We start from the raw sequence: 13,220 nt of genomic DNA on the forward strand, positions 1-13,220 counted from the left end.
TTTTTTATGTATTATCTTACTTGTATTCAAATAAACATGAATTATTTTTATAATAAATGATAAGCTTATTTCCAATTTTTAAATGCAGTAGTAAAGACAAAAGAAATAGGAATAAAAAGACCAGATATTAATTTCTACTCTCTTTTAATTCCCTAATCATATGCTCAACATCTATTTATTTGTACAAATACCTAAATGGATTGTAAGCGCCTCAGGGAAAGAGACTGTGTGTTAATTGTCTTTTTTTCCTCCCCTTAATGCTCTGCAAAAGAGAAAACAGTAGATGCGTGTTAAATTTTTTTTATTAAATACGCAGTCTTGATTAAGTCACTTTCCCTTTCTGAGGCTCATTTTTCTCATCCATAAGGCTCTCCTCACCACGCCGGGGATCTCTGGGAGGCGAAAACGAGGAGCATGAGTTGAGTGCGAAGCGCTCCATGTGTGCAGAGGGGCATTAGTTTCAGCCACAGTGGTTACACTCGCGGCAGTGGGTGAAGCAAGTGTTGGATTCTCATCCTCAGAAGTGGCTCCAGACAAGACTGAGCAGCAGGCAGGGAGTACGGGCTGCTCATCTGGGCCTGCCTGCTTCGCTCTAGGAACACCCCTTCCTCACTGCCCTGCACCTTCTTGTTTTATCTCCAGCTTCCATCCAAATTTAATCTCATAAAAATGGAACTCATGTTTTAACCTGCTCCTAATGGGATTTGCATTCTCACCCGAGACAGGAAATGATCAGCCAAGACAATGGCCTGTGGCAGATTTTTCCCTGAAATCACCGCACACGTGTGCCCTTGTCTGTATGACCGTCAACCACCAGCTCCCTTCATCAGAAGTCGAGAACGCTCTGACCGGCAGCGCTTCCGGCTCACGTCTCTGCTCTGACTGTGAGAACGTCATGAGCCTGCTGAAACAAAATCCCACCCCTTTTTAAGAAAAGCACCAGATGTTGTTAAAAGTTATCTTTGTGTTACATTTAAAAATGGAGAAAAATACAGTGATAGTAGACTTCAGTAGTATATTTCTCATAATCATTCTTATAATACTGTGTTAGGCAATAAGAAGAATACAAGGCTAATATATTTCTTTATTCAGCCCTTTAAGTAAATTTCAATTTTTTTAGACAGGTGAAGGTACAATATAGATGCATAGATAGATGGACAGATAGATATAGATAGATAGATTTTATGTATATTTTTATTTTATAGTTCCATAAATATATGTATATATATTACACATATATAGAATTTTAAGTAGATTACAATTTATTAGATCTATAAAATTATCAATCATTTGCAATCTGCTTAAAAATGTACCATATATATATTCCACCATATATGTGCAGTTTTCCATATATATATATATATATATGTATATAGTTTTCCAGCTTTCCAACATTTTTATATACATATATACTATATATAACAAACATATAATGTTAGAAAGCTGGAAAACTATTTTAATCAGGACAAAATCTCGAAGGAACCTAGTCACACGCCTCAGGGAATGTAGTTTAATGGAGTGTTTAGAATAACGGGAGATTAATTAGGTTAGGATTCTGGATTCTTAGAAAAGTAAGATTTAGACTGAAGCGAATTAGTGTTATATTGACAGAAGGAGAGGATCATATTATCCAGTAAGAACTTATCCACACCAAGCACAGAGAAGAGAATGGATATGTCCTTCTAGCTGCTAAGGCCAAAACCCTTCTTTGCTGCTTCTCTCCACTCACACCCCATGCCCAACCCATCAGCACATTCTGCCCTCGCTACCTCACTGGATCAAACACCACTGTCCTTTACACATTATTGCAGTGGCCTCCTACCTGCTCTCACCCTCGCCACACCTTAGCCTCCTCTCATCACAGTAGCCAGAATGAGCTCCTTAAAATATATATCCTGGTCATGTCAAACCTCTTCTCGACGACAATGGCCTCCAAGATGCTAAACCCTCTCTCTCTCACCTTGGCTTCTGCTATCCTGCCCATCATTTGCTCACTCATCTAGTCAGTCATCTTCAGCCACACTGGACGTTTTCCTGTTCCGTGAACATATCGGGGCCATTGGACTTGCTATTCCCCCAACACGCCAACCCCGTGCTGAGCTGCATCGAGTCCATCAAGTCACTGCTCAGCTGTCACCTTCTCGCTAAGACCTTCCTTGACAACCATATTTAAAGCTATAATCAGCTCGCCTCAGTCCTCCTTATCTTCCTTGACTGCTTTATTTTTCTTTATAGTACCTATCACTTTTTCACATGCCATGTGATTTACTTATTCATTTGCTTTATTACCTGTCTCATGCCACTGGAATGTAGATTATATGCATTCGGGGATTTTTGCCTGTTTTCTTCATTATTGTAACCCCAGTATTTAAAATAGTGCCTGGCACATTAGTAGCTCCCAAGTAAATTTTTGTTGGATAAAATTAGTTCATTTGTTTGTGTGAGGAACAGCAAGGAAACTAGTTTGGAGAGAAGTAGCTGAAATTAGACCTACGAGAGCTTAGTTCAACAGAAGTCCAGTGGAAAAATATTGCCGGCTTGTATTAAGATAGTAGTTATGGGTTGGTGTACTGATAACTAAATGAGAAGTAGAAATCAAAGTAAGATTTGACTATAGATCCTAAGATAAATAGCCTCAAATCACTTTTTCCTGGAAAATAAAGTCTGACTCTATCTCTGCTATTACAGTAGAGACAGGGGATTTACGAAGTCTGGGTGAGTTAATGAAAGATCACAAATTTTTGAAATGTTACAAGAAAACAATAAAACCCTTACAACGTGATTGCAAAGTGCACAAACAAATATTTCCAGGGGTTAATAAAAATTAGCTACTGCTAATTATATGTTTTGTACTTTTGTTTTAAAGCTACTCACGTGTAGAACAAAAAATAGAACAAATTAATCATAGACTCAGAACAATTTACATGTACAGTTTACAAATTAATTAGCTTTCTCTTTTAATCTTTTCAATTAAAAAGTGTTAAAACGTTCGTTTATTGCTTACTCCAGTGTTAAAATGCTGGTAAATTGCAAAACATTATTAGGGGCTAATATTAAAATTCAACTTACGAGCGTCAGGGAATCAACGCATATAAGCTTGATTTGCAAATCCTCTTTCACAAGTCAGCTCGGGTTAAAGCAATACTGCTAAGGTATAACCATGCTCTGATGATGTGCGTGGAAAAGTTTCTCCATTTGCCTTACATGTGTGTATATAAATACATATATGCACTCATCTATGTGTATATACATATTCTTAGGAGCATTCGTTTTAGTCATAGAATCATAAAAGAATATAAAAAACTTTATACAAATTTTTATTAAAAATTTTATGAAAGTGAAGACTAATGTGTAAAAATCTACGATTTGCAAACTCTGAGCTTTTAGTTTCAAGTGTTTTCTTCTTTCTAGTTCTGTCAATCAGATTGCTAGATTCACCCACAAATATCTTGTATTCAGACAACTTCAACTTACGATGAATTTGTTTAAGATTTGGAATCAGTCCTGCTGAGACATTCAGGAAGACAACTGTGAAATAGGATCTGAAGGCATTCACAAAAAGTTGTTCTTAATGCTTCGGAGGCAGCCTTGAGTGTAGGGAGGTGGGTCCCACAGAGAGGAGTGGAAACCCTCCTGTCCTTCAACACTCAATGTGGTGAGCTCGGAGAACTTCCTTGTCACATTTTTCACTATGTGCTGGCTGAGTGGTGAGGACACAGAAAATGGAATCCAAATACAAATATCATGACAAGTGACAAATGTGAGCAGCTGTGAGAAGTGAAGTTCAAACAGGGCATAGAAGATCAATTAACTGATGTCAGGAAAATTATTTCTAAAAATACACAATAAATATGTAGCACCAGAGTGGCAAAACAAGTGTAGAAAGCAAGTGTTAAGTCAACCATAGAAAGCTGTTTTAAACAAGAAAAACAGAAACTAATGGCCATGTGCACACATTTAAACAAGAGCACAGCATGGAATAAGGATCCTCTCAGCATATTTGGCATTGGCTGTTTCTTTGTTAAAACGTTTAATTCAGGTCCCCAAAACTTGCATGTCAAGTCCTTAAACAGGATTTAGAAATAAGATTAAATGGAATTAGCAGACATTTTTTTTTTTCCAGTCAACTTAGTGTCTTGGAAAAAATATATTGTCTTTTTAGAAAAATATTTTTTCAAGATGAGATACGTAATGTGGAAAAGTTGGAAAGACTAAAAAAGGGGAAAAAATCATTGCATCACTACCTATCTAGAAATAACCCCATTATTTGTTTTGACGAATTTCTTTTTGTTTCTTTCTCTTTTTTTTTTTTCCAACGCGTATATATGTCAACTCAACAAAAGCAAATTTCATTTTGGGTGGCCACTATTAAAATTAAGCACACAAAATGGAAAGATGTTTTAAAATATCTATTCTACAGCTGCAGTTTATTATAACTGAAGAAGGAATACAAATATGTTGAAGGTAATAAAAATGAAACTTTTTAGATAAATAGAACAAATAAAATTGCACATGCTGACCAATTTAAGAAGAGTAGCAGAGAGAAAAAGAAGAGAATTTAAGAGACTAAGGAGAAAAAAAAAAATGAGAGAGATGATAGGAGTCAGAGAGCCTGTGAGCAGAGGATAAAGAGGGAAGGAAAGAGCAAGACGCTGTCTGTCCCTGGTCACGGTCCAGACTTAGGTGGCCTGTCCTGGCATCTCTCCAGCGCTGCCTCTGGCCTTTGCAGTCCAGCACACACAGGCAGACACTAGGAAAGACACCTCGGTGAAAAGGCCAATGTTTTTCTAGACCAGAAACTTTCCTGTAGCTCTTCAGGTGGGGAAAAATTGTACAGCTGCTCTCTCAAGTGTTTTCATAAATTTCATAAACGCTGAAATGTCCAGAACTGAACAAAGGAGGCCAGCCTTATTTCCAGCCTTAGATGCTGTGCTTTGACTTCATTATCAGACACTTCACTGTCAACACCCTGAAAGAGACCTTATTAAAAGAAAAGCATGTGTTAGTTTTCTATTGCTGTTGTAACAAATTACCACACACTTAGTGGATTAGAACAACACAAATTTGTTATTTTACATTTGGATGCTAGAAGTCTGAAATGGGTCTCCCTGGGTTAAAATCAAGGTGTCACCAGGGCTCCATTCCTTCTAGAAGCTCTAAGGGAGAATCTGGTCCCTTGTCTTTTCCAGCTTCTGGAGGCCACCTGTATTTTTTGGCTTGGGGAACCTTCCACCATCTTCAAATCCAGCAATGGCTGGTCCAGGCTTTCTCTCATCACATCACTCTGACAGTGACTGTCCTGTCTCCCTCTTTCGCTCATAAGAACTCTTGTGTTTACATTGGGCTCATCTAGATAATCCACGATTCACTCCCACCTCAGGATCCTTAAATTAGTCATGTCTGCAAAGTCTCTTTCACCAGGTGATGAAACATATTCATAGGTCCCAGAGATTAGGGCATAGACATCTTTGGGGGGCCATAGTCTGCATATCACAAACATAAAGTTGTATTCTGTGATTATTTTAAAGAATAAACTCATAAAATCAAATAATTTCCCACCATACCAGAAGAAATTAGAAGACATTGTGATCATCCAATCATTAAATTTTTAGAAGGATCCTTAGGTCAATATTTTTCTCACTGGAGGGAGCCTTTCTTCCACGTCAAAAGATTTTGCAATACTATTTTAGCACGTGGGGTTTTTTTTTTTTTAATTTCAAATCTGTTCCCTTTTAAAATTCTTTATTTTCCTCTCATTTGCTTCCTTTCCTCATCGCCTTCTCAAGAATCCAGTGGCTGGAAGTGTATGGGAAACCAGAGTGTGAAAATGCGGTGAATTTTCTCATGAACTCAAATACTTGGCAGTCAGTGTGGAGGCTGAGGATGTGTTTAGAACATAAATGTATGTCCATAGTATTGCAAGTCAAGGATTCCGAAGGGATAGAGATTCTTCAGGAACAACTTGTTGTCTTACAGCTCTCTGTACAACATCAAAGCAAATAGAGCAAGGGACGGTTGCTGCTTTATATTCTTCTTCTTAGCAGAATGATTATGTTTTCCTCTTTTACCCTTTAAACACCATTCTTTGAGGAAGGGTATAACACAACTGTGTGCGCCATCTCCTAAGGCTTGCCCTTCATCGCCTTAACTTCCTACTTTGTCCATTAGGTGAATGACACGCAAGAGATTTCTTGTGAGTTGCCACACACGAGCACTCATAGGTAGCTACCAAGGAGGAAGAATATCAGTATGAAATGGAAGGGCCTGCATTCGATGTCAGTCTTTCCATCCATTCCAAAGAGAAAGTAACACAGGCTTACTGTTTCCCACAACTTGCCAAGAGCATTTGACACTACTGAGCATTCTAATCTTCCAGAAGATTTTAAAAATTTTTCTAGAAAATTCCAATTTGCTAAGCTATTCATTTCTTCTTCTGATATGTCATTTTCAATGTTTCCTTCCCGTCCCTAGATAGTCCCTAAAGGCCCCTGCTCAGCCTCTTTCTACTCTGTTGGTAGAATTCTTTCAACAGGGAAAGTCAGGGATTGCCAGGTTATGCTTGCTGATCTGTATGCAGGCACAGGAGCAACAAACAAGGGAAAGAATATATCAAGGAATAGTTTATCCTTATTCTTTATTTTTTTACATAACATATGTGTTTTTACAGAACATATTCTTATACAAAGTTAAGTTGAGAACAAGGGGCATCTATTTGATATTGTTATGTTTCTAGATCAAAGGAATGGAGAACATATACTATCCTAGGCATTCTAAATGGGAAACGATGTGTGTGTTTGTGTGTACGTGTGTGTGTGTAAGAGTGAAAGGCAACAAAGAGATGGAGATAGAAATAGAGAGAGAGAGAGAGAGAGAGAAAGGAAAGAATACAAACCAACTCTCAAAGCCCTTGTAATATATTCCAAGTAGAAAACAGTGTGTCAAAGGAGAAGTGAAACGTGGCACATTGGGGGAACTAAGATAGTTGGGTATGTCTGCAACATATGCAGGAATGGCAGGAGCTACAGTGGGAAAGGTGGGCAGAAGCTGGGGATAAAACGTTTGGTATCATAAACTTAAGACCTTGAACTTTATTCGGGAAGGTCTTGATTTAATAGGGCTGCACTTCATGAAGTAACAAGGAATAATTATGTTACTAGTTGTACGTGGGGAGAAATTTACTCTGTGACCAGTTTACTTTAGGAAACATATTTTTTAACTACGTCAATTTAAGGATTCTGTAATATTTCAGTATGTGCCTTGTTTCACAAAATTATTTTACGATAGCTATATTTTTGGGGGCCTGCGGATTACGGGATCTCAAGAAACCAGTGTTCCATGGAACGTACTTTAGAAAACGTTGTGGAAAAGCATTACAGAGGCGCCCAGATCCTTGACATGGTTTTTCATCTAATTCACGGTGTGACTTTGGGCAAATAGCTTCATTTCTTTGGGCTTTCTTTTTTTACTTGCAAACTAAGGAGGTAGGAGAAAATTAAATAGTCTCTGTGATCCCTTGTAGCATTAATGTTCTAGTAGTCTATGGAAAATATCCTATAATCAGCCTGTCTGGAATATAGATATCAAGCTTGAGGTAAAGTTTCACTCATGAGGATTAAATCAGTGACAAGTGGCATATTTAAGAAAAATATATAATCAACTTGAATACTCTCATAAGGGCTTAATGCACATTGCTTGAAGGAATGATTTTTAACAAGGTCATGATTTTAAAGGCTAATGTTCATTTTTGGCTCAACCGTAAGTAAGAACTAGAACCTGAAGTATATAGGTCAATGCATTCTAAGATGTATTTCAATAGTGCTCGCGAAATCAATTAGACTTTTAAATGCAACTGAAAACCTCTTTGAGTTCAGGCATAGTAGAAAAAATTAGCCTAACTGGTGAAGATGGAGGAATCATGTGCTTATGATCAATCTTCTTCCCCCGGTGTGTCACCCTGGTAAGAGGGAGAATGAAGATGTTTCCAAACAGCTTGTGGGGATTTTTTTTTCACTTTTGTTTAATATGTATTATATTTTAAGGGAATAAATACAAGCCATAAATCGTTTTTCCTATCATTTAGGCACCAAGAGAGTACTGTACACTTAGCCAATAGAACACTCTACACTTCTGATTTCCATGAATTATACAAGGCAGATATTTCTTTTCACATTTTATAGCTCAGAAAATCAAGGTTGGGAAATTTTAGGGATCATGCCCAAGGTCCTAAAAAGCAAAAAGTTGCAAAGTTGAAGATGCGGTTTACATCTTCTTGGCATCCTCTCCATTTGTATACAGTATATATTGTCTTTTTTAAAAAAATTATTCTATCGAGGTCATATTGGCTTATGACATGGTGTAAATTTCAGGTGTACCTTATTGTATATCAGTTTCTGTATATATGCTTTCTAAAATATAATTGCATATATAACATTTCTCACAAAGAGATGTATATATATCATATGAAAGTCTCCCCAAATAATGCAAACTCCCATTGAGTTTTTAAGATGTATTCTAAGAGTCTTGCTTTAAGACTATAGCTAGTTTTTACCAAGTAGCATCATAAGCAACATTACATGGTGGAATTGAAGTTATTAGGATCCAGATCTTCTCTCTTACTCTTTGATGTCAGGTGAGACTAGGTAGACACGTGAGTGAGTGGCAAGTGTTAATCATTAACTATCTGTCCCCTTATGACTCCTTTTCATGACGGGAAACAACTTTTGTCATAGTTTTGGTTCTTTTCAAAGCTGTTCCTGAAACTAGGACTTATCTAGAGGTAGTTTATTTGGGAGATTATCCTGGAAAGCCCAAGTGAAGGAGTGGAAATAAAGAGACAATAAAAGGTATATTGATAAGTGAGCGCCAGCTGTCATCAGTTGGGGCTCAGGCCCCGTGGAGAGTCTCTGAGAAACCTTTTGGTGCCTGAAGATGCCGGGGTGTTTGTTCACTGGCTCTGTTCCCCACTGATGCAGGGTTGACTCTGAGAAGAATAACTCTCGTACACTTCCTAGTTGCACTTGTACGTGGCTGAGCAGGCTCCCTGTGAGCCCAGGACGGTGTGCGGAGAGAGACAGTGCTGGAGGTGGGAAGCTGTCATCGTACCTGAGGTAGTCACACCACCTCAGCTGCACCTGAACTCAGAAGCACGTGGAGGGAATAAAGGAAACAGGAAGTTAGGTTCCCTCATTTATAGGCATCACGGCCGTAAGGCAAATGCATCCATCGGGTTCATTTTGACTGCCAGTAATGTAAAATTCCCTGTGCTAAGGCCACTTTGATTGGCTTTCTAAGGATGCAGGTATGAATCAGGACACACAAGGGCAGAGAAGGTCCCGGAAAGAATCTGGAACACTAAAGGCTGTCATTCTATCTCTAATTCTACTTACCTCAGTGTGCCATCTTCTCATTCTCACTCTCACTCTCTCCTTCACACGCACACACCCACACACACATACATACACAACAGCTTTTTCTGTTTTCTTACACATCTTATATGTACTAGTCCAGACAAGGGAAGCCTGACCTCTCTCTTTTCATAACAATGCGGTATTCCTGGTGAAGGGACCCAGATTGACCCACATGAATGCGAGTAGGTAGAAATCGGATGTGTAGATCCCACAAGAATGGACATGAGGGGGAGCTGGAGCGTTAACTCCATATGTAAATCCACTCCAATACCAACCAGAACAGATCAACATTCTACCAAATAACCAAATGGAGGGGCAAACAGGACTATCTTCTGTGCTTTTATTAATGACACATTAGATGAGCCCGAAACATCCCATATAATACAGTAGCCATCTGGAAGCTATTAGATAAGCAGAAGAAGAGAGCAAGGCCACAGGTCTGAAACTGTCCTTTAAAATAGGAAATGGAATAATGCGTAAGAAAGTTATGCTAATCTTAAAAGGAAAAAGAACAGTGTCCATTTTAGAATCAAAGAGTGTGGAAAAATATGAGTATATCAGCATCTTCTACATTACACTATTGAGATTTTTATAGATTCTGAGTTTAATGGCACTATATCTTGAAAAGTGATACTGGAGAATTTGAACTGTTTTTATGGACATGGTTCTCAGTGAAAAGGTCAGCGTTTTCTTTCCCAATGCAAATAAAAATAAGGAAATATATTTCGCTAATATTTACATATTTTTCTGGTGATCCATTTTGGCTTTTCAAAGTGAACATTAACACAGAATTCTTCCTCCCGCCCCGCTTCATCTCGTCTTTACTTCCTTCTTTCCTCCCGTTGTTCATTTACTCATTCATTCATTCATATTACTATGTATCATAGACGCTGGGCCACACATTATGAAAAAGCAGTTGACACCAGAGACAAGGTCTCAGCCCTCGTGGATACAATCATGAGGCTACAACATAACATTGTGACTTTTTCATACAACTGTTCCCATCACAGGTATTCCCAGAGCAGAGTAACAATGTTTTTTGAAATTGAGCTGTTATGGTGATGTTACCAACTTCTTCCAAATTAAAGCCCAGAGAATCAAGGGAGTCAAGCTTTAATAAAAACAAAAGCAAAATATATTTGTATATTTTTCACATATTAGGGCTACAGCATCCATAAAATAAAAACTTTAATGTGTTGGCAAATTTATTATTACAGGTTTCAAGGAGGACATAAGTTTACCTGCTGTCTACAGAGCACAAAATGATGTATGCTGGCTAAAAAGTTTTTTATGACTATTTGCATAGTGTTCCATTACGTTGACAAACACAGAAAAATTATTCCAATTGCTAGGAAACTGTAGGACTCATCCGGTGGATGAAGGTCCCTGGCTGATAAGAGTTTAGCTAGCTCCCTGCCTGTCAGTGTTAACCTACTTCTTCAAGGAAGGTCCAGAATGGTATTCAGAATGTTCAAGGTATTGTTGATGATAATGGGGATGGTGGTGATGACAATAACAGTATTGTACTTTTGTATTAAGTACTAGAATGCCTAAAGCGGTTTCTCATACACCATCTTATTTGTTTCTCATAAGAACTCTGGGAGACAAAAAAGTATCACTTTTATTTTACTGACTAGGAAACTTAGGCCAAAAGAGCTTAAGCGATTGTCCAAGATCACATAGACAGTAACAACAAAGCCATAGCTAGAGCCCAGGTTGTTTGGGGATGTTGAACTTAGTGAAAATGAGAGAGAAGAATGAACTGAAGGGACAAATACTCATTGTACGTGGATTTTAGTGATGCAGAAATAAGAGAAAAATAAAATACTTATAAAATTGAATTAAATCTTTTAAGGTCTGCTGATAAGTCTAAAAGGAGACAACATTTTTAATCTTCATGCTTAAAGGAATAAGCTTTAATTATTAGTTTTTAAAGTCACTTAACCTTTACCCATTCCCTCAGTGATAGCAGGGAAAGGAGGCGCTTCTGAACTGGGAAGAAGTTCTAATTGTAGTCATGATTGTATTGGTTCAGTTGGACGAGTAGTAATAGTTAATATTTACTGTGCATACAGTTACACGGTGTGCTAACTATTAATACTAGTTTGAGACTGGTATAACTAGCGTTATACTCTTTCATTTTTATCATCATTTACCGACGAAGAAATGGAGGTTCAGAGAACTTAATAGCACGAGTATTACATTAGCCGGCTGTTCGGTGGTTTAAAGAGACCAGTGTTGCCCTTAACTTTCCAGTTTATGGACTTACACAATTCTTCATCAACTTGGAGGTGCAACCTGACTTTTAGGCATCATGTAGGGCACTGGTTCTCAACTAGGGGTGATTTTGACCCCCAGGGGACATTTGGCAATCTCTGGAGACATTCATGATTGTCACATTTGGGAAGGGGGTGCTGCTGGCATCTGGCACGTGGAGGCCAATGATTCTGACAAACACCCTTCTAAGCACAGGACAGCCCCATGACAAAGAATTTTCCAGCCCAAAATGTCAATGGTCCTGAGGTTGAGAAAACTTGGTATGAGCCTACAAGACTGAATAATAATGGAAATTTTTATTTAAATCAGTTGGTATGGTACCATTTAGAATTTTATCGGCTAAGAAGAGAGAGCTCAATTTCATCGGCCCAAGCCTCCTTTGGGTACAGAGGAATGAACCAGTAGTATTTCAAAGAACAAAATAGGACAGTCATACTATTCTGAATGCCAGAGGGACTTTCAGGCTGATGGTTTTGTAAAGGACTGCCAGCTTGACAGTTCCCAAGAAAATTATTGAAACCTGAGTCTTTTTCAGGTATGCAAAACTTGTGAATTGCATAAAAATTAGACCTTTATTTCAATGATAAAACTCGTAAAGTTTAAAGCACGAAGAAGTTGCTTCCAGGTGGAGAAAGAACCAGGAATCAAAATTTCAAAGGGCAGCGATAACAAGTGATAATTTACTTGACACTCACAGCCAAGGTGAGGCTCATTTGTGATAAGAGTTTAGCTGTCATCCTCACCCTGAAATATGTTGAGTGCCTTTTCAAGATTCCTTCTGCTACTTTCCTCTTCCTTACATGGAAGTGGGTTTTCCAAGCTTTCAGACACAGACTATGAATGAAGATTTCTCCTCAGTTACATAAACTCCAGTGGCACCAGCAAGTCATTGAGAGATAAAGATCTGATGACAACACTTAGCCTGGAGCTGTGTTAAAATCAACTAATTAAAAAGTAGAAATTAAAAGTCACAGTGGACAAATATTTATAGCTGGAAGATAGAGTTGGAAGCCTGAGCTTCAGTCTGGAGTGACTGGCTGGCCTTCCGCAGGCCACCTGCTGCCTTTGGGCTTTTGTTTCCTCAACCATAAAATGAGTAGCTGGACAGGATAATCTCAAAGACTAAGGTGTCCTCCAATTTTAATATTCTACCATTTCTAAAGGGAAGAAGAAATGAAAAATTCTTCAAATCCAAAATAACTGCTATGAGATTATTATTCAGTTTCTTTAGTGTTCTCACTTCTGCATGAATAAAGGGTTTATCTTGCCCTTAAAGTTCTAATCTTAGGAGTATGTGATGAAGGGAAAACTTTCTGAAACATCTTAATGTGCTTTGGTCCATGGAGTCTCTGTGTAGGACCTTCTCCCCAGTTAGCCCAAAGCATCGGTCTGTGCATGGGGCAGAGGGAGGTGGTGAGGACTGAGAGGGTTACAGTAAGAATGCAAATAGCCAGAGCAGGTTAGTAATATTCACTCTCTGTCAGCAAATCTCCCACTCTCCAGCAATATACTGTAACAAGCTTACAGACAGACCTT

At 38.3% G+C, this 13,220-nt stretch overlaps 1 protein-coding gene and 1 long non-coding RNA gene across 2 annotated transcripts in view; one reads left to right on the plus strand and one right to left on the minus strand.

The window, feature by feature from the left end:
• The window catches only part of CNTNAP2 (contactin associated protein 2), a 1,879,249-nt gene that overhangs the window by 1,166,644 nt on the left and 699,385 nt on the right, over positions 1 to 13,220 (plus strand). The gene's annotated exons all lie outside the window — the stretch shown is intronic.
• The window catches only part of LOC138923838 (uncharacterized), a 44,482-nt gene continuing 35,670 nt past the window's right edge, over positions 4,409 to 13,220 (minus strand). Inside the window, exon 4 of the long non-coding RNA XR_011438017.1 lies at positions 4,409 to 4,980. This is a non-coding gene — a long non-coding RNA (uncharacterized lncRNA). The remainder of the gene's footprint in view (positions 4,981 to 13,220) is intronic.

The sequence above is a fragment of the Equus caballus genome, chromosome 4 (assembly GCF_041296265.1).
Source record: "Equus caballus isolate H_3958 breed thoroughbred chromosome 4, TB-T2T, whole genome shotgun sequence".
Taxonomy (NCBI): domain Eukaryota; kingdom Metazoa; phylum Chordata; class Mammalia; order Perissodactyla; family Equidae; genus Equus; species Equus caballus.